Source organism: Centroberyx gerrardi, chromosome 3, assembly GCF_048128805.1.
Source record: "Centroberyx gerrardi isolate f3 chromosome 3, fCenGer3.hap1.cur.20231027, whole genome shotgun sequence".
Classification (NCBI taxonomy): Eukaryota; Metazoa; Chordata; class Actinopteri; order Beryciformes; family Berycidae; genus Centroberyx; species Centroberyx gerrardi.
Window position 1 is genome coordinate 11617335 of NC_135999.1, and position 18757 is coordinate 11636091.

At 43.3% G+C, this 18757-nt stretch overlaps 1 long non-coding RNA gene across 1 annotated transcript; it reads right to left on the reverse strand.

The window, feature by feature from the left end:
* Positions 1-10935: 10935 nt before the first annotated feature.
* Positions 10936-17510, reverse strand: LOC144538495 (uncharacterized). The gene is made up of 5 exons (XR_013504295.1): positions 16957-17510; positions 12736-13002; positions 12515-12579; positions 12286-12431; positions 10936-11947 (listed from the first exon to the last, which is right to left on the reverse strand). It is a non-coding gene; the product is annotated as an uncharacterized LOC144538495 (long non-coding RNA).
* Between the last annotated feature and the right edge of the window lie 1247 nt (positions 17511-18757).

The following is an 18757-nucleotide window of genomic DNA, read 5'->3' on the forward strand; positions in this document are numbered from 1 at the left end:
GTAGTTGTTGGTGCTGCTGTTGTAGTTGTTGGGGCTGCTGTTGTAGTTGTTGGTGCTGCTGTGATAGTTGTTGGAGGGGCTGTTGTAGTTGTTGGTGCTGTCGTTGTAGTTGTTGGAGCAGCTGTTGTAGTTGTTGGAGCAGCTGTTGTGGTGGTTGGAGGAGCTGTTGTAGTTGTTGGCGCGACTATTGTGGTGGTTGGAGGAGCTTTTGTAGTTGTTGGGGCTGCTGTTGTAGTGGTTGGTGCCGCTGTGGAAGTAGTGGGAGGAGCTGTTGTAGTTGTTGGTGTTGCTGTTGTAGTTGTTGGAGCAGCTGTTGTAGTTGTTGGATCAGCTGTTGTGGTGGTTGGAGGAGCTGTTGTAGTTGTTGGGGCTGCTGTTGTAGTGGTTGGTGCCACTGTGGTAGTAGTGGGAGGAGCTGTTGTCGTTAGCGCTACGGTTGTGGTGGTTGGAGGAGCTGTTGTTGTTGGGGCTGCTGTTGTAGTTGTTTGTGTTGCTGTGGTTGTTCTTGGAGGAGCTGTGGTTGTTGTTGAAGGAGCTGTTGTAGTTGTTGGGGCTGCTGTTGTAGTGGTTGGTGCCGCTGTGGTAGTAGTGGGAGGAGCTGTTGTAGTTGTTGGTGTTGCTGTTGTAGTTGTTGGAGCAGCTGTTGTGGTGATTGGAGGAGCTGTTGTAGTTGTTGGGGCTGCTGTTGTAGTGGTTGGTGCCGATGTGGTAGTTGTTGGTGTTGCTGTTGTAGTGGTTGGTCCGGCTGTGGTAGTAGTGGGAGGAGATGTTGTAGTTGGTGCTGGTGTTGTGGTCGTTGCAGGAGCTGTTGTAGTTATTCCTGCCGCTGTGATAGTTGTTAGAGGAGGTGTTGTGGTTGTTGGTGCTGCTGTTGTAGTTGTTGGAGCAGCTTCTGTAGTTGTTGGAGCAGCTGTTGTGGTGGTTGGAGGAGCTGTTGTAGTTGTTGGGGCTGCTGTTGTAGTTGCTGGTGTTGCTGTGGTCGTTGTTGGAGGAGCTGTGGTTGTTGTTGAAGGAGCTGTTGCAGTTGTTGGGGCTGCTGTTGTAGTGGTTGGTGCCGCTGTGTTAGTAGTGGGAGGAGCTGTTGTAGTTGTTGGTGTTGCTGTTGTAGTTGTTGGAGCAGCTGTGGTAGTTGTTGGAGTGGCTGTCGTAGTTGTTGGGGCTGCTGTTGTGGTGGTTGGAGGAGCTGTTGTAGTTGTTGGTGCTGCTGTTGTGGTCGTTCCAGGAGCTGTTGTAGTTATTGGAGCAGCTGTTGTGGTGGTTGGAGGAGCTGTTGTAGTTGTTGGTGACACTGTTGTGGTGGTTGGAGGAGCTGTTGTAGTTGTTTGGGCTGTTGTTGTAGTAGTGGTTGGTGCTGCTGTGGTAGTAGTGGGAGGAGATGTTGTAGTTGTTGGTGTTGCTGTTGTGGTTGTTGCAGTAGCTGTTGTAGTAATTCTTGCCGCTGTGATAGTTGTTGGAGGAGCTGTTGTAATTGTTGGTGCTGCTGTTGTAGTTGTTGGAGCAGCTGTTATAGTTGTTGGAGCAGCTGTTGTAGTTGTTGGAGCAGCTGTTGTGGTGGATGGAGCAGCTGTTGTAGTTGTTAGAGCAGCTGTTGTGGTGGTTGGAGGAGCTGTTGTAGTTGTTGGCGCCACTATTGTGGTGGTTGGAGGAGCTGTTGTAGTTGTTGGTTCCACTGTTGTGGTGGTTGTAGGAGCTGTTGTAGTGGTTAGTGCCGTTGTGGTAGTAGTGGCAGGAGCTCTTGTAGTTGTTTGTGCTGCTGTGATAGTTGTTGGAGGAGCTGTTGTAGTTGTTGGTGCTGGTGTTGTAGTTGTTGGAGCAGCTGTTGTAGTTGTTGGAGCAGCTGTTGTAGTGGTTGGAGGAGCTGTTGTAGTTGTTGGGGCAGCTGTTGTAGTGGTTGGTGCTGCTGTGGTAGTAATGGGAGGAGCTGTTGTTGTTGGCGCTACAGTTGTGGTGGTTGGAGGAGTTGTTGTAGTTGTTGGTTCTGCTGTTGTAGTTGTTGGTGTTGGTGTGGTCCTTGTTGGAGTAGCTGTGGTTGTTGTTGAAGGAGCTGTTGTAGTTGTTGGGGCTGCTGTTGTAGTGGTTGGTGCCGCTGTGGTAGTAGTGGGAGGAGCTGTTGTAGTTGTTGGTGTCGCTGTTGTAGTTGTTGGTGCCGCTGTGGTAGTTGTTGGAGTGGCTGTCGTAGTTGTTGGGGATGCTGTTGTAGTGGTTGGTGCCGCTATGGTAGTAGTGGGAGGAGCTGTGATTGTTGTTGAAGGAGTTGTTGTAGTTGTTGGGGCCACTGTGGTAGTTGTTGGAGGGGCTGTCATAGTTGTTGGGGCTGCTGTTGTAGTTGTTGGTGCTGCTGTGGTAGTTGTTGGTGCTGATGTTGTAATTGTTGGAGCAGCTGTTGTAGTTGTTGGAGCAGCTGTTGTGGTGGTTGGAGGAGCTGTTGTAGTTGTTGGCGCCACTGTTGTGGTGGTTGGGGCTGCTGTTGTAGTTGTTGGTGCTGCTGTGGTAGTTGTTGGTGCTGATGTTGTAATTGTTGGAGCAGATGTTGTAGTTGGTGCTGGTGTTGTAGTTGTTGGAGCAGCTGTTGTAGTTGTTGGAGCAGCTGTTGTAGTGGTTGGAGGAGCTGTTGTAGTTGTTGGGGCTGCTGTTGTAGTGGTTGGTGCTGCTGTGGTAGTAGTGGGAGGAGCTGTTGTCGTTGGCGCTACAGTTGTGGTGGTTGGAGGAGTTGTTGTAGTTGTTGGTTCTGCTGTTGTAGTTGTTGGTGTTGCTGTGGTCCTTGTTGGAGTAGCTATGGTTGTTGTTGCGGCTGCTATTGTAGTGTTTGGTGCCGCTATGGTAGTAGTGGGAGGAGCTGTGGTTGTTGTTGAAGGAGTTGTTGTAGTTGTTGGGGCCACTGTTGTGATGGTTGGAGGAGCTGTTGTAGTTGTTGGTGCCACTGTTGTGGTGGTTGGAGGAGCTGTTGTAGTTGTTGATTCCGCTGTGGTAGTTGTTGGAGGGGCTGTCGTAGTTGTTGGGGCTGCTGTTGTAGTTGTTGGTGCTGCTGTGGTAGTTGTTGGAGGAGCTGTGGTAATTGTTGGTGCTGATGTTGTAATTGTTGGAGCAGCTGTTGTAGTTGTTGGAGCAGCTGTTGTGGTGGTTGGAGGAGCTGTTGTAGTTGTTGGCGCCACTGTTGTGGTGGTTGGAGGAGCTGTTGTATTTGTTGGTGCCGCTGTGGTAGTTGTTGGAGGGGCTGTCGTAGTTGTTGGGGCTGCTGTTGTAGTTGTTGGTGCTGCTGTGGTAGTTGTTAGAGGAGCTGTTGTAGTTGTTTGTGCTGCTGTTGTAGTGGTTGGTCCGGCTGTGGTAGTAGTGGGAGGAGATGTTGTAGTTGGTGCTGGTGTTGTGGTCGTTGCAAGAGCTGTTGTAGTTATTCCTGCCGCTGTGATAGTTGTTAGAGGAGGTGTTGTGGTTGTTGGTGCTGCTGTTGTAGTTGTTGGAGCAGCTTCTGTAGTTGTTGGAGCAGCTGTTGTGGTGGTTGGAGGAGCTGTTGTAGTTGTTGGGGCTGCTGTTGTAGTTGCTGGTGTTGCTGTGGTCGTTGTTGGAGGAGCTGTGGTTGTTGTTGAAGGAGCTGTTGCAGTTGTTGGGGCTGCTGTTGTAGTGGTTGGTGCCGCTGTGGTAGTAGTGGGAGGAGCTGTTGTAGTTGTTGGTGTTGCTGTTGTAGTTGTTGGAGCAGCTGTTGTGGTGGTTGGAGGAGCTGTTGTAGTTGTTGGGGCTGCTGTTGTAGTGGTTGGTGCCGCTGTGGTAGTAGTGGGGGCAGCTGTTGTAGTTGTTGGTGCTGCTGTTGTGGTTGTTCCAGTAGCTGTTGTAGTTGTTGGAGCAGCTGTTGTGGTGGTTGGAGGAGCTGTCGTAGTTGTTGGGGCTGCTGTTGTAGTGGTTGGTGCCGCTATGGTAGTAGTGGGAGGAGCTGTTGTCGTTGGCGCCACCGTTGTGGTGGTTGTAGGAGCTGTTGTTGTTGGGGCTGCTGTTGTAGTGGTTGGTCCCGCTGTGGTAGTAGTGGGAGGAGCTGTTGTAGTTGTTGGTGTTTCTGTTGTAGTTGTTGGAGCAGATGTTATAGTTGTTGGAGCAGCTGTTGTGGTGGATGGAGGAGCTGTTGTAGTTGTTGGTGCCGCTGTGGTAGTAGTGGGAGGAGCTGTTGTAGTTGTTGGTGTTTCTGTTGTAGTTGTTGGAGCAGATGTTATAGTTGTTGGAGCAGCTGTTGTGGTGGTTGGAGGAGCTGTTGTAGTTGTTGGTGCTGCTGTTGTAGTTGTTGGGGCTGCTGTTGTAGTTGTTGGTGCTGCTGTGATAGTTGTTGGAGGGGCTGTTGTAGTTGTTGGTGCTGTCGTTGTAGTTGTTGGAGCAGCTGTTGTAGTTGTTGGAGCAGCTGTTGTGGTGGTTGGAGGAGCTGTTGTAGTTGTTGGCGCGACTATTGTGGTGGTTGGAGGAGCTTTTGTAGTTGTTGGGGCTGCTGTTGTAGTGGTTGGTGCCGCTGTGGAAGTAGTGGGAGGAGCTGTTGTAGTTGTTGGTGTTGCTGTTGTAGTTGTTGGAGCAGCTGTTGTAGTTGTTGGATCAGCTGTTGTGGTGGTTGGAGGAGCTGTTGTAGTTGTTGGGGCTGCTGTTGTAGTGGTTGGTGCCACTGTGGTAGTAGTGGGAGGAGCTGTTGTCGTTAGCGCTACGGTTGTGGTGGTTGGAGGAGCTTTTGATGTTGGGGCTGCTGTTGTAGTTGTTTGTGTTGCTGTGGTTGTTCTTGGAGGAGCTGTGGTTGTTGTTGAAGGAGCTGTTGTAGTTGTTGGGGCTGCTGTTGTAGTGGTTGGTGCCGCTGTGGTAGTAGTGGGAGGAGCTGTTGTAGTTGTTGGTGTTGCTGTTGTAGTTGTTGGAGCAGCTGTTGTGGTGATTGGAGGAGCTGTTGTAGTTGTTGGGGCTGCTGTTGTAGTGGTTGGTGCCGATGTGGTAGTTGTTGGTGTTGCTGTTGTAGTGGTTGGTCCGGCTGTGGTAGTAGTGGGAGGAGATGTTGTAGTTGGTGCTGGTGTTGTGGTCGTTGCAGGAGCTGTTGTAGTTATTCCTGCCGCTGTGATAGTTGTTAGAGGAGGTGTTGTGGTTGTTGGTGCTGCTGTTGTAGTTGTTGGAGCAGCTTCTGTAGTTGTTGGAGCAGCTGTTGTGGTGGTTGGAGGAGCTGTTGTAGTTGTTGGGGCTGCTGTTGTAGTTGCTGGTGTTGCTGTGGTCGTTGTTGGAGGAGCTGTGGTTGTTGTTGAAGGAGCTGTTGCAGTTGTTGGGGCTGCTGTTGTAGTGGTTGGTGCCGCTGTGGTAGTAGTGGGAGGAGCTGTTGTAGTTGTTGGTGTTGCTGTTGTAGTTGTTGGAGCAGCTGTTGTGGTGGTTGGAGGAGCTGTTGTAGTTGTTGGGGCTGCTGTTGTAGTGGTTGCTGCCGCTGTGGTAGTAGTGGGGGCAGCTGTTGTAGTTGTTGGTGCTGCTGTTGTGGTTGTTTCAGTAGCTGTTGTAGTTGTTGGAGCAGCTGTTGTGGTGGTTGGAGGAGCTGTCGTAGTTGTTGGGGCTGCTGTTGTAGTGGTTGGTGCCGCTATGGTAGTAGTGGGAGGAGCTGTTGTCGTTGGCGCCACCGTTGTGGTGGTTGTAGGAGCTGTTGTTGTTGGGGCTGCTGTTGTAGTGGTTGCTGCCGCTGTGGTAGTAGTGGGGGCAGCTGTTGTAGTTGTTGGTGCTGCTGTTGTAGTTGTTGGTGCTGCTGTGGTAGTTGTTGGAGGGGCTGTTGTAGTTGTTGGTGCTGTCGTTGTAGTTGTTGGAGCAGCTGTTGTAGTTGTTGGATCAGCTGTTGTGGTGGTTGCAGGAGCTGTTGTAGTTGTTGGGGCTGCTGTTGTAGTGGTTGGTGCCACTGTGGTAGTAGTGGGAGGAGCTGTTGTCGTTAGCGCTACGGTTGTGGTGGTTGGAGGAGCTGTTGTTGTTGGGGCTGCTGTTGTAGTTGTTTGTGTTGCTGTGGTTGTTCTTGGAGGAGCTGTTGTAGTTGTTGGGGCTGCTGTTGTAGTAGTGGGAGGAGCTGTTGTAGTTGTTGGTGTTGCTGTTGTAGTTGTTGGAGCAGCTGTTGTGGTGATTGGAGGAGCTGTTGTAGTTGTTGGGGCTGCTGTTGTAGTGGTTGGTGCCGATGTGATAGTTGTTGGTGTTGGTGTTGCTGTTGTAGTTGTTGGTGCTGCTGTTGTGGTCGTTCCAGGAGCTGTTGTAGTTGTTGGAGCAGCTGTTGTGGTGGTTGGAGGAGCTGTTGTAGTTGTTGGCGACACTGTTGTGGTGGTTGGAGGAGCTGTTGTAGTTGTTGGTGCCGCTGTTGTAGTTGTTGGAGGAGCTGTGGTTGTTGTTGGAGGAGCTGTTGTAGTTGTTTGGGCTGTTGTTGTAGTGGTTGGTGCCGCTGTGGTAGTAGTGGGAGGAGATGTTGTAGTTGTTGGTGCTGCTGTTGTGGTTGTTGCAGTATCTGTTGTAGTAATTCTTGCCGCTGTGATAGTTGTTGGAGGAGCTGTTGTAGTTGTTGGTGCTGCTGTTGTAGTTGTTGGAGCAGCTGTTGTAGTTGTTGGAGCAGCTGTTGTAGTTGTTGGCGCAGCTGTTGTAGTTGTTGGCGCCACTCTTGTGGTGGTTGGTCCGGCTGTGGTAGTAGTGGGAGGAGATATTGTTGTTGGTGCTGCTGTTGTGGCCGTTGCAGGAGCTGTTGTAGTTATTCTTGCCGCTGTGATAGTTGTTGGAAGAGCTGTTGTGGTTGTTGCTGTTGCTGTTGTAGTTGTTGGTGCCGCTGTGGTAGTAGTGGGAGGAGCTGTTGTAGTTGTTGGTGTTTCTGTTGTAGTTGTTGGAGCAGCTGTTGCAGTTGTTGGAGGAGCTGTCGTAGTTGTTGGGGCTGCTGTTGTAGTTGTTGGTGTTGCTGTAGTTGTTGTTGGAGCAGCTGTTGTGGTCGTTGGAGGAGCTGTTGTAGTTGTTGGGGCTGCTGTTGTGGTGGTTGGAGGAGCTGTTGTAGTTGTTGGGGCTGCTGTTGTAGTGGTTGGTGCCGCTGTGGTAGTAGTGGGAGGAGTTGTTGTAGTTGTTGGTGCTGCTGTTGTGGTTGTTCCAGGAGCTGTTGTAGTTGTTGGAGCAGCTGTTGTGGTGGTTGGAGGAGCTGTTGTAGTTGTTGGTCTCACTGTGGTTGTTGTTGGAGGGGCTGTTGTAGTTGTTGGTGCAGCTGTAGTGGGTGCTGCTGTTGTAGACTGGGCCGTTGTGGTAGTAGGAGGAACTGTTGTAGTTGTGGGAGCTGCTGTTGTAGTTTCAACAGTTGTGGTGGTTGGAGGTGTAGATGTAGTTGTTGGTGCTGCTGTTGTAGTTGTTGGAGGAGCTGTTGTAGTTGTTGGTTTGGCTGCTGTTGTTGTAGGTGATCTTGTAGATATGGTGTCAGCACCATTATTTGTGCTCTTAAATGAGATTCAGGTATAAACACAAAAAAGAAAAAATGTTATCAACAACATAAGTTCATAGTATGACACTTATATCTCAATCTATATATTTAACCAATGGGATAATTTTTTTTTTTTTGTTTGTTTTTGTTTTGTTTTGTTTTGTTTTTGTTTTTTTTACTTTTACAATCAACTTTTAACAAAGTATTTTAGCTGTTGAAATAAATTAGCATTGTTTTGTTTTTTAGTTATTTCTGTCTTTTTTTTCCCACGGCACAGCCAACGGCAGCTAGTGGAATTCGACACACGTGCTGTGGGTCTGTACTTGTTTACATACCAAGCATTGTTTCAATAATGATAAAATAAAATCATAGTTTTTCAAATATATTATTAGATTTATTTCAGTTCATTTTATTTCATTATTACTTAATTTAAGTCAGATCTATATTGTTTAACACTGTTTAGCACTTAAAATTGTAGATGTATTTTGAACAAAAATAGTATTCTTACCTTAGTAGAAGATCATTTGACATTGCCACTTCACATTTCGAACACATTGTCCATACAGTTTTGAAGCTGTGATTATGAGGCATTTTAAATTTTGTAGCAGTGTTAGATGAAAATGGGTTCATCCCTAAATCTTTTTTAATTTGTGTTTTTCAGAAGGGACAGTTTTTCAGCAATGCAGTTTTTCTAAAATGTTCTCCTATTTTTTCCTCAGCCTAACATTTGTCATCTAGGAACTATTCCTACTACACTTGTTGGCACTATATATAAACTTACACAAGGGGTCACATATGTACTGCGCAAGCAAGCACACCTGTTCTTTTAAAAATGTGGAGGGGGGGCACTTTTTTGCCTTTATTGGTCAAGTCACAGTAGAGACAGACAGGAGAGATTTGGAGAGACAGGGGGATGACATGTGACAAAGTATGCCCCTTAGACCATTCAGCCACCAAGGTGCCCCTTTCCACACTGAGTTAAATGAATTATATTTATATAAGTGGCGAAAAACATGCAACTGTCTACAACCAAATTCCTGGATCTTCAGGCATTGAAGGTTTATACAGTGCTTTAAGAATATATTCACTCCCCTTGACTTTTTCTGTGGTGTTACATCCTGAATTCAAAATACATCTTTTGAGAATTTTTTTTATTGCAAATATCTATCATCGTTTTAAAATGTTCATGTGAATGACAAAAGTAAAGACAGATAGACATGCAGATATAGATTTAGATGCAGACAGACCATTTTTAGCTCTCTACATTTAGCTTTTTACCACCTCTAAAAATATAAGAAAGCCAAATAATGGAGGGTGGCACAGACCTCACCCTTCAAACCTCTCACCCCTCCCAACACCTTGAGTGATGGTGGCCTATAATTAACATAAAAAGTAATCACTTTTGCACAATAACACTTTTAACAAGTAAGCTACCTAATTAGAGGAGAGATCAAACAGAAATGTCTAGTGAAACAGTAATATGCAAAATACAATAATAATAATATTGCAATTTCTTCTTCTTAATAATAAGTAATTACACCTTACTGATAAACTATTGATGTCTGCAAGCAACTGATTAGAGTCATCCATCTAGTTGCTCTCATTACTCCCTGAGAGCCAAGGAGAAGTGATGTGTTTTACTGTTCCCCATGTTCCTTTTTCACAGGAATATTATATGCCTGTGTTTTGAAAAATTCAAATGACCATTCCAGTCTGTCACTGTCAGTGGTGTTAGACCGTGCAGCAGTAGTCAGTCAATGGAGGATGATGTCTTATCTAAGCTTGCATTGAAAATAAGTTAGTTTAGAATCATTTTTAATAATAGTTATTCATATTTTATGGCTCTAGATTGTGTGCCAGTGCATTATCTCTATGAAAAAGGCCCTCTACTTTTGCCACCAAACCCTTACTTCGGTCCATGGGGGGCAGGTTGAAATGGCTCCATTAGCTCATGCTACATATGTGCATGTTGCACAAAAGAACTGAACACATAAGAGCCAGTCTGTCCTGGGCATTTTTGTAAAGGAACTGCGGATCAATGAATTGCTGCACAAGTGGTTTTCTGTTGTAACTACTTCAGATGCTGTTCTCTCAGGTCTCTTTTTCAAATGTTTTATAAAGGCTAAACTGATATACAGTATTTTGACATCCACTTCCACACAGTGATATTGGTTTTGTCAAATCATATCTGCATATGTGTATATTGGTGCCCACTACTGATTATAACAGACTGTAGTAACAGTGTACTTGGATGGTTATCCAGAGAGATCTTATTATTTTGGGCAACACTGTGTAAAGCAATCTTATTTGTCTAGGTGTGTACCATAATCATAAAAATGTTGCCTTTATTTTATAGGTGTGTGACACATGCTAAGGGTCAAATGTCATTCACCAAACACCCCACTAGTTCTGCTGCAGGGAGATGTTCCAGCAGTAAGACAGTTGTGCAGCACTGGACATGGAGGCTTACCCACTATTAAACAAGAAGGAGCTGAAAACTGAACTCTCTCTAATTTATAGCAATGATGACTTCAAGAACTGCAAAGGTGCAGTGCTGTGCTGACCATTGAAAATGTGCAGTCATGGTAATGCAATACTCTTTATATCATTTTGGAATGTGAGTGATTATCTGTCATGAGTTTCTTTCAATGCAGATGTTATTGAATATTGAAGGGGACATTGTCCTTTGAGAGGGGCAGTGAATATTGAGAGAACCTGAAGAAGTGGAACTTCTATTAACATATTTGTTAGTAGGAATAGGGTTTTATATGGTTTAAAACAAGTACATTAAAAAAAAATCATTTTATTGTGTATTGGGCAGTGCATTTAGTTTTCTCCCAGAGGAAATATGGAATGGGAGGAAATAAAAAAATATATATTTTATTCAGCATCATAAGTCTGCATTATTGGGTTTAATTTGGAAGGTTCTTTAGTCCGTTTTTTTGTTTGTTTGTTTGTTGTTTTGTCCCACAGAAATCATGATTACAAATATTTTAAGATTTCAGTTCAAATTCCCATCCGGACCATGTGGCTTAATAGAAAGGTTTTATGGTAGCAGGTCATAGAAAAATCTTCTAATTCCAAAAGTTGATTGTATATGATTACTAAAGATAAGATAGTAATATTAAGTAACTCATTTTAAAAGATGCATATTTGCAAGGAAATAAAAGACAATATGGCAAATACTTTGACATATTTGAACAAGCTATGGGCTGATTATCTAGAAAGAAAGATTAATAAAAAAAGACATTTCAAAATGTGTTTCGTGAAACGACCTCTCATCCTATTTTACAAATGTGTATGAAGATGAAATTAATATGTCTTTTGCTTTTAATTAAAGTGTTGTTGTTAGACCTTTTTAAGATGTGACACAAATGCGCAGCATTTAAACGTGTGTCTTAGTGTTTGGTAGAAGGGGTTTGGGTTTGGGGGTTGAGAAATTCAAGTCTTTTTTTGTCTAGTAATGAAATTTATTATTGACAAATCCAGAACATAAAACCCATTGTTACAACAGTGTGTTCATAAAGGGACATTTTATTGTTAATTCTTACCACTACAATTATGATTGCTGATATTACAGCTTTAAAAGGACGTGTATATAAAACTACCATATCTATATGTTCACACATAGTTATATGCCTTATATCAATAGTTCAGTGATATATTTTTATGTGACACCAAACCATTAAAAGGTTGTTGAAAAATGTGGAAAGAAAATTACCATATTTTAACATTTTTTACATTAGATACAGATTAGATACAGATACAGACTCTTAATCAACAAAAATAAATGTTAATGTACAATAAATAATACATAGACTCATTTGTGTTATGATTTCAGCTACTAGTTATTAATTGAGCAATGCAAAAGATACAGGTTCTGACATAATGATTTGTTGCAAAATATATGAAATTACTGTATAGTGTTTAAGTTGATCTATAAATGGTACATTTACATGTGCTACAGAAATATATTACATGGCACAAAGTATGTGGGCACCTGCTCGTTGAATATCTCATTCCAAAATCATGGGTATTAATATGGACTTGGTCCCCCCTTTGCTTTGAGGGTCTAAGGCTGGCAGTGCCGAGTAGGTTAGGCTATGTAAAAGAGGTACACTGTTATGTCTTTCTAAAATCTGCTTTTGTGTGTTTTGTGCTTTTCCTGATGTTTGTTCTATACCATTCTGTTCCATGTTAGTCCTAGTTAGTCCTTTGAGACATGCATGTGATCATTTTTAGTCCATTCCTAGAGAAGCCATTGCCAGTCTGTTACAATGTACGCAAGAGAACAAAGTAGTAAAGTGACCACATTAAGTGGTCTGCTTAATGTCATAGCTCTGCTGGTGGTAAGTGACGTCGCAGTTGTTGTTTGTGTTACCGTTGTTGGTGTTGGTGATGTTGTTGTATCTATAGTTGTAGTTGTCGGTGTTACTGTTGTTGCAGCAACAGTTGTTGTTGCTGTTAATACTGTTGTTGTTGTTGGTGCTGCAGCTGTAGTTGTAGTTGCTGTTGTATTTGTTGTGGTAATTGGCAGAACTGTTATGAAAGTAAAAGAAAAAACACATATTAGTTGTAACTGAAAGTCGTTGTCGACATTTGGTATATTTGGTTACTTTTTCCAAATCATTTTTCCACTACTACCAAATCACAATAGCACATTAAAGCAGCTATTAAATGTTTAATCATAAAAGAATATTCCATGGTTATATACAATCATGTTACTGTATGTAAAATTATGGCTATAACATAGTATAGTGTAGTATAGTATTGTATTGTATAGTACAGAATAGTATGAAAAATAATATTATAAATATTGTTCACAATTGTAAGAGTTGTCAGTAAAACGTGACATGATGCATGACAAGGACACTAACCTGCACTAATACTGTTGGGGATGACACTGAGGAACACAATTGATGTATTGATTGCCATTTGGAGAGATTCTGCTGCATCGGTGGTTGTTGGAACCACTGTCTGGTTCTTAAAGATCACATTGGTTTCCACCTTAACAGAGCCAGGGCTAATGAGAGCAATGTTGGTCAGTTTGGAATATTTTAGCAGCAATCATTCAAACATTTCTGAAAGTGTGTGAGTATTATTTACCTAAAACGTATCACAATGCATCTCAGGAAAGTCAGTGGATACAGAGTGCTGAATGCTGTATTGCACTAAAGAATGGGAAAATATGAATGTAGATTAGTTTGTTTAATGTCTTTAAATGTTATTGTCATGTAAATTAAGACAATGTAAATTACATATGTAAATCCATTTTACATCTGTTTTATCTCAAAAGAGGACTTTTGAATAAATGAGTAGTATTTTACCTCTGCTGTAACATTATTAGCCAGCGCTATGTATTCTGGGGACTGTGGGTCGTTGAATGCTTGAATGAAAACACGGTCAATATCAAACAGCAGAATCAGGAAGCCCTCATCTTCTTGTGGGGGATCAGTTGATGCTGTAGTTCCGGCGCTGGTAGTGGCAGGGATGGTTGTGGTTATCTGTGCACTGGCTGCAGCAGTAATAGAAACTGCAGTAGGGGCTAAAGTTGTCGAAGCTGGAGATGATTCTGTTGTTGCTACTACTGAAATCTGAAAGTGGACAAATGGAGCTTTAGCGAAGGTTCAGTCTGGAAGACTATCTTTAGCATGCTTAGGCTGTAGTTTTACTTCTCATACCATCCTGCCATTCACATCTCTCACGCATGCTCACTCATTATTTCCTTGCTGTCTTTTCCCGGGCCGTCAGTTGAGATATCAGCTGTTCACATCTATCCAATAGCACAGCGACACACCTCCATTGTTAGCCTATCATCTTGCTGCTGTCTTTTTAAATATGTTTCTCTCTCTCCGCTTTAGTCCGTTCATGCTGCTGTTATGCGCACCCCTCCACCTCCCCGTCACCGCCCAGTCTTCGCAGATTCATCAGCTTCATCAGCTTCTTCACTCATCAGCCTGACCCCTCGATTACAAAATCTCCCTGTAGAGTCTAAGCGCCAAAGACTTTCTTGACAAGTCTTAATTTTCACTATATCATCTGTTATAATAAACAATTATCTTTACTTCATTCACTTGTCTCTCCTGATTGAAATGTTGTGCAAAGTATAGAAGGTCCCCCGGATTTCTATGACTGCAGACCTAGGCCCGGATCTACTAACATGTCGCAATTCCTGGCGCAGCGCAAAAGCAATTGCGGGTGCAATTGGTACCGCCAGCACAAGGTATTTACTAAAGTAGGGCACGCAAATGAGCGGAGGCGCAGATAATTAATTAGAATTGCGACTGCGCTAATGTAAGGGCCACCTAATGCGCACACTAGCCCATTAGCGGCAACGTAATGGTGGGCAAAAGAAGCGCAAATGTCTCTCCAGTGGAGCTGGAAGTGTTGGTGGCAGAGAAAACCCCAAAGAGCTGCAGAGAAGAGATCATTTACCAGCGCGTAAAAAGTCACTCTGGAACGACATAAAGTGAATGCACTTGGGCACCTCGTGCCAGTGTGGGAGGGATGGAGACCTGGTGAAAGTACGGTTAGATATAGTTGGAGAAGCCGCGCACACACCTCTCCACTGACGTGACAGTTATTACGCACACATGTTTTAGCTGCATTGTTTTCATCAAGGCAATGCCGCAGAGACACTGGTTCATAATAAGTGTCAGCAAATCCAGAGAAGAGCCTGCAAATTTTCTTTTATGTATATTTAGGTAAGAGTCTGCATGTTGAGTGCGTATTCTGTTACTCTGCCAATGAGGCTTAAATTGTACATTTTTAAGTCAGCACACTCGTTTAAACCCTGCGATCTAATGACTGCATGTTATGCTGTGTAGATGATTGTGTCACTTTGATCTTAGAGCCGGTTCCAGAGACAGTTTCGGCAGAGCTATCCTATGCGCAAAATGATAAGACATGCTTTTCCCAGGTCTTAAATTCTGTGCGCAATCAGCAGGTGTTAACGGCCACCGCCTTTTGATAAATCACGTCCACTGCCAATTTGCATCATTCCCTCCCTCTATTTTGCGCCTCAGCCTTGGAACACCCACAACTGCATATGCAATTAGACCAAGCCGCAAAAAACGGCGCACACAGATCAACCCATGATTTCAGGCGCAAATGCCCTCTGCGCTGGCTTAGTAGATCAGAAAACACGGTTTTAGCACCCGCAAAGCTTTAGTAGATCCGGGCCATAGTATTTTCCCCAAGAGAAATAAGCCTCAATTGTTGGGATTAGATTCTTCAGCGTATCATCAAGTAAAATAATCATGCAGAATTCACACATAATCTGATGTTGAATCCTCTCAGTTTCTGTAAACAACTGAATAAAGTCCATAAAAGTTCTCTGAGTATTCTACATGTGCGCTGGTCCTTTTTAGGTGCTCAGGGGGTATGCATTATTGGAGTGATATAGAGCAACACTAAAAATGGGCATGCTTGCACATCCAATCTTAAAGCCATCTAGCGTGTCAATGAGGCTCCTGTGCATACATCCTCATAGCCACATACTCCGCCAGCACTGACGAACTCACAGAGAGGTGATCACTCCCGAGCAACTAATAGGAGCGAAGGAGAAGTGATATGTTCACTACATATTTTCAACAGCAATATTGTATGCTCTGGTTTTGAAAACCATTGCAGTTTGTTGCTGTCTTTGGTGTTATACCGTGGAGTGTTTTTTTTTTTTGTTGTGTATTTTTTTTTTATTGTTGGTTTGTTTGTTTGTCATTGTGGTTGTTTCTTTTACTGAGCTGCATAAACTGTCAAATCAGTTTAATATGATTTATGGTCAGTGCTGGTCAATGTGCAGACCATAATGGAAATAATGGATTGATTCCCACTGGTTCCACTCTGTTGAAAATGTATGCAGTCATGGTGCTACAATACACTTTAAATATCAGCATCCATGAAATTTCATAAATTGTTCTGAAATGTGACTGATGATGTTGCGTGAGGTTTTTCTTTCTAGAGATTATGCCTGAAATATTAAAGGGGACCTTGTCCTTTAAAGTGATGTCAAACTGGTCATGATATAACCCCAAAATCAGCAGTTCTGTTATCTGTTGCTCTGGTAGAGGCGTTTGGAGAATTGCGTTTTTTCTCTCTCTCCATTCACTGCCATTGCATGGCGAAACAGCTCTCAAAATCACACTTCTAGCACATTAACAAACGTGAACAAAGCAGATTCTGACAATATTGGGAGATTGGGAGGAAAGGTGTTCATACTGTGAGCATATTTGTTATTGTTGCTATAATGATGTGTACCAACTTATTCTTTAAAATGAAAAAAGTTGATCACAAAAAAAAAAAGAATCACTTTCTTTATTAAACCGTGTAACTCCGAAATCCGGTCGGAGGAAACTCATGCCAATAGAACAAAGAAAATAGTATGTTTACCAATAATTGTAAATAGGTGAAAATAAGTGAGAGACACATTTTTTATGTATTGTCAGAATCTGTTTTGTTTGCGTTCATTTATGCGCTAGAAGTGTGATTTTGAGACCCGTTCAGCCATACAATGGCAGTAAATGGAGAGAGAAAAAGACACAATTCTCCAATCACCTCTACCGAAGCAACAGATAACAAATAATCGCCGATTTTGGGGTTACATCATGGCCAAGAAGCTACACAACCCAAGGTACTACCAAAGTTCTACATCACTTTAAAGGGACAGTTAATATTGAGAGAACCTGAGGAAGTGGGATAGATATTAAAATATTTTTTAATATGTAATTGTTGATGTATGGTCAAAAAATGTATTCTGGTTTAAATATATAAACATATATATATATATATTTATTTATTTTGTATTAAACAGTATTTTATAAGTGCATTGAGTTTTTCTCTGAAAACAATACAGAATGAGGGAATTCTATTGACAGAAATCTGGAGGACAAATAATTAAAGGTTTCTATAAAAATCCCCAGTTGGTCAGGTACTTACAAATCACATACTTACCAAACAAGAGAAAAAGTGTCTTGAAAAAGACTTGAAGAAGATGTAAAATTTGCTGTGAGAACTTGTTTACATGCCATTGAAAAACATGTAATGATAAAAAGTACTATTTTTCTTTTTTTTTACATGTTTGAACTACCTATGGGTGATTAAATATTGACATTTCAAAAACAAAAATGAATACCTCTTTTCTCTAAATAATATATAGTTAGTCATATATGACTTATCATCCTATCAATTTTAGAAATGTAGTTGAAGATGACCTAAAAGATGTCATTTATTTATAATTTTAATTGGATTTCGAACATTGGAAAATATGTCTCAGGGGTTGGTAGATGGGTATAGGGGGTGGAGGTTGAGGAACTCAAAGGTCCTCATGTCTGGCAATGGAATTCATTATTGTGACATCCAAAACATACTGTATATCCAATTGCTATTAAAATGCGTTAACGAAATGAACATATTCATGCATATTTGTGAATATTCATGTGTCTTATATTAATTATGCATTAATATATATATTGGAGAATGGTAATTTCAAACTATTAAAGGGTTGTAGAAATAATGGGACAAAACATGACGATACAATGACTATGACTTACCATTGTGTTGCTACTGGATGTAGACTGGCTAGGGAGGGTAGTTGTTGGTGCTGCCGATGTACTTGTAAGAGATGCTGTGGTAGCTGGTGAAAAAGTAAATGTAGTTGTAGGTGGTGCGGTTGTAGTAGTTGGTGCAACTGTTATAGTTGTTAGAGGAGCTGTTGTTGGAGCTGCTGTGGTAGTTGTTGGTGCCACTGTGGTAGTAGTGGGAGGAGCTGTTGTTATTGTTGGCGCCACAGTTGTGGTGGTTGGAGGAGCTGTTGTAGTTGTTGGTGCCACTGTGGCAGTTGTTGTAGAAGCTGTTGAAGTTGATGGGGCTGCTGTTGTAATGGTTGGTGCCGCTGTGGTAATAGGGGGAGGAGCTGTTATAGTTGTTGGTGCTGCTGTTGTGGTCGTTCCAAGAGCTGTTGTAGTTGTTGGTGTTGCTGTGGTAGTTGTTGGAGAGGCTGTCGTAGTTGTTGGGGCTGCTGTTGTAGTTGTTGGTGCTGCTGTGGTTGTTGTTGGAGGAGCTGTTGTAGTTGTTGGTGCTGCTGTTGTCGTCGTTGCAGGAGCTGTTGTAGTTATTCTTGCCGCTGTGATAGTTGTTGGAGTAGCTGTTGTAGTTGTTGGGGCTGCTGTTGTAGTTGTTGGTGTTGCTGTGGTCGTTGTTGGAGGAGCTGTGGTTGTTGTTGGAGGAGCTGTTGTAGTTGTTGGTGCCGCTGTGGTAGTTGTTGGAGGGGCTGTCGTAGTTGTTGGTGCTGCTGTGGTAGTGGTTGGTGCCACTGTGGTAGTAGTGGGAGGAGTTGTTGTAGTTGTTGGTGCTGCTGTTGTGGTCGTTCCAGGAGCTGTTGTAGTTGTTGGCGCCACTGTTGTGGTGGTTAGAGGAGCTGTTGTAGTTGTTGGTGCCACTGTGGTAGTTGTTGGAGGGGCTGTCGTAGTTGTTGGGGCTGCTGTTGTAGTTGTTGGAGCTGCTGTAATAGTTGTTGGAGGAACTGTTGTAGTTGTTCGTGCTGCTGTTGTAGTTATTGGAGAAGCTGTTGTAGTTGTTGGAGCAGCTGTTGTGGTGGTTGGAGTGTCTGTTGTAGTTGTTTGTGCTGCTGTGGTAATTATTGGAGGAGCTGTTGTAGTTGTTGGTGCTGCTGTTGTGGTCGTTCCAAGAGCTGTTGTAGGTGTTGGTGTTGCTGTGGTTGTTGTTGGAGGAACTGTTGTAGTTGTTGGGGCTGCTGTTGTAGTTGTTGGTGTTGCTGTGGTCATTGTTGGAGGAGCTGTGGTAGTTGTTGGAGCAGCTGTTGTGGTGGTTGGTGCTGCTGTGGTTGTTGTTGAAGGAGCTGTTGTAGTTGTTGGTGCCGCTGCGGTAGTTGTTGGAGACGCTGTTGTAGTTGTTGGTGCTGCTGTTGTAGTTGTTTGAGCAGCTGTTGTAGTTGTTGGAGCAGATGTTGTAGTTGTTGGAGCAGCTGTTGTGGTGGTTGGAGTACCTGTTGTAGTTGTTGGGGCTGCTGTTGTAGTTGTTGGTGTTGCTGTGGTCATTGTTAGAGGAGCTGTGGTTGTTGTTGCAGGAGCTGTTGTAGTGGTTGGTGCCGCTGTGCTAGTAGTGGGAGGAGCTGTTGTAGTTGTTGGTGTTGCTGTTGTAGTTGTTGGAGTAGCTGTTGTAGTTGTTGGAGGAGCTGTTGTGGTTGTTGGGGCTGCTGTTGTAGTGGTTGGTGCCGCTGTGGTAGTAGTGGGAGGAGCTGTTGTAGTTGTTGGTGTTGCTGTTGTAGTTGTTGGTGTAGCTGTTGTAGTTGTTGGAGGAGCTGTTGTAGTAGTTGGGGCTGCTGTTGTAGTG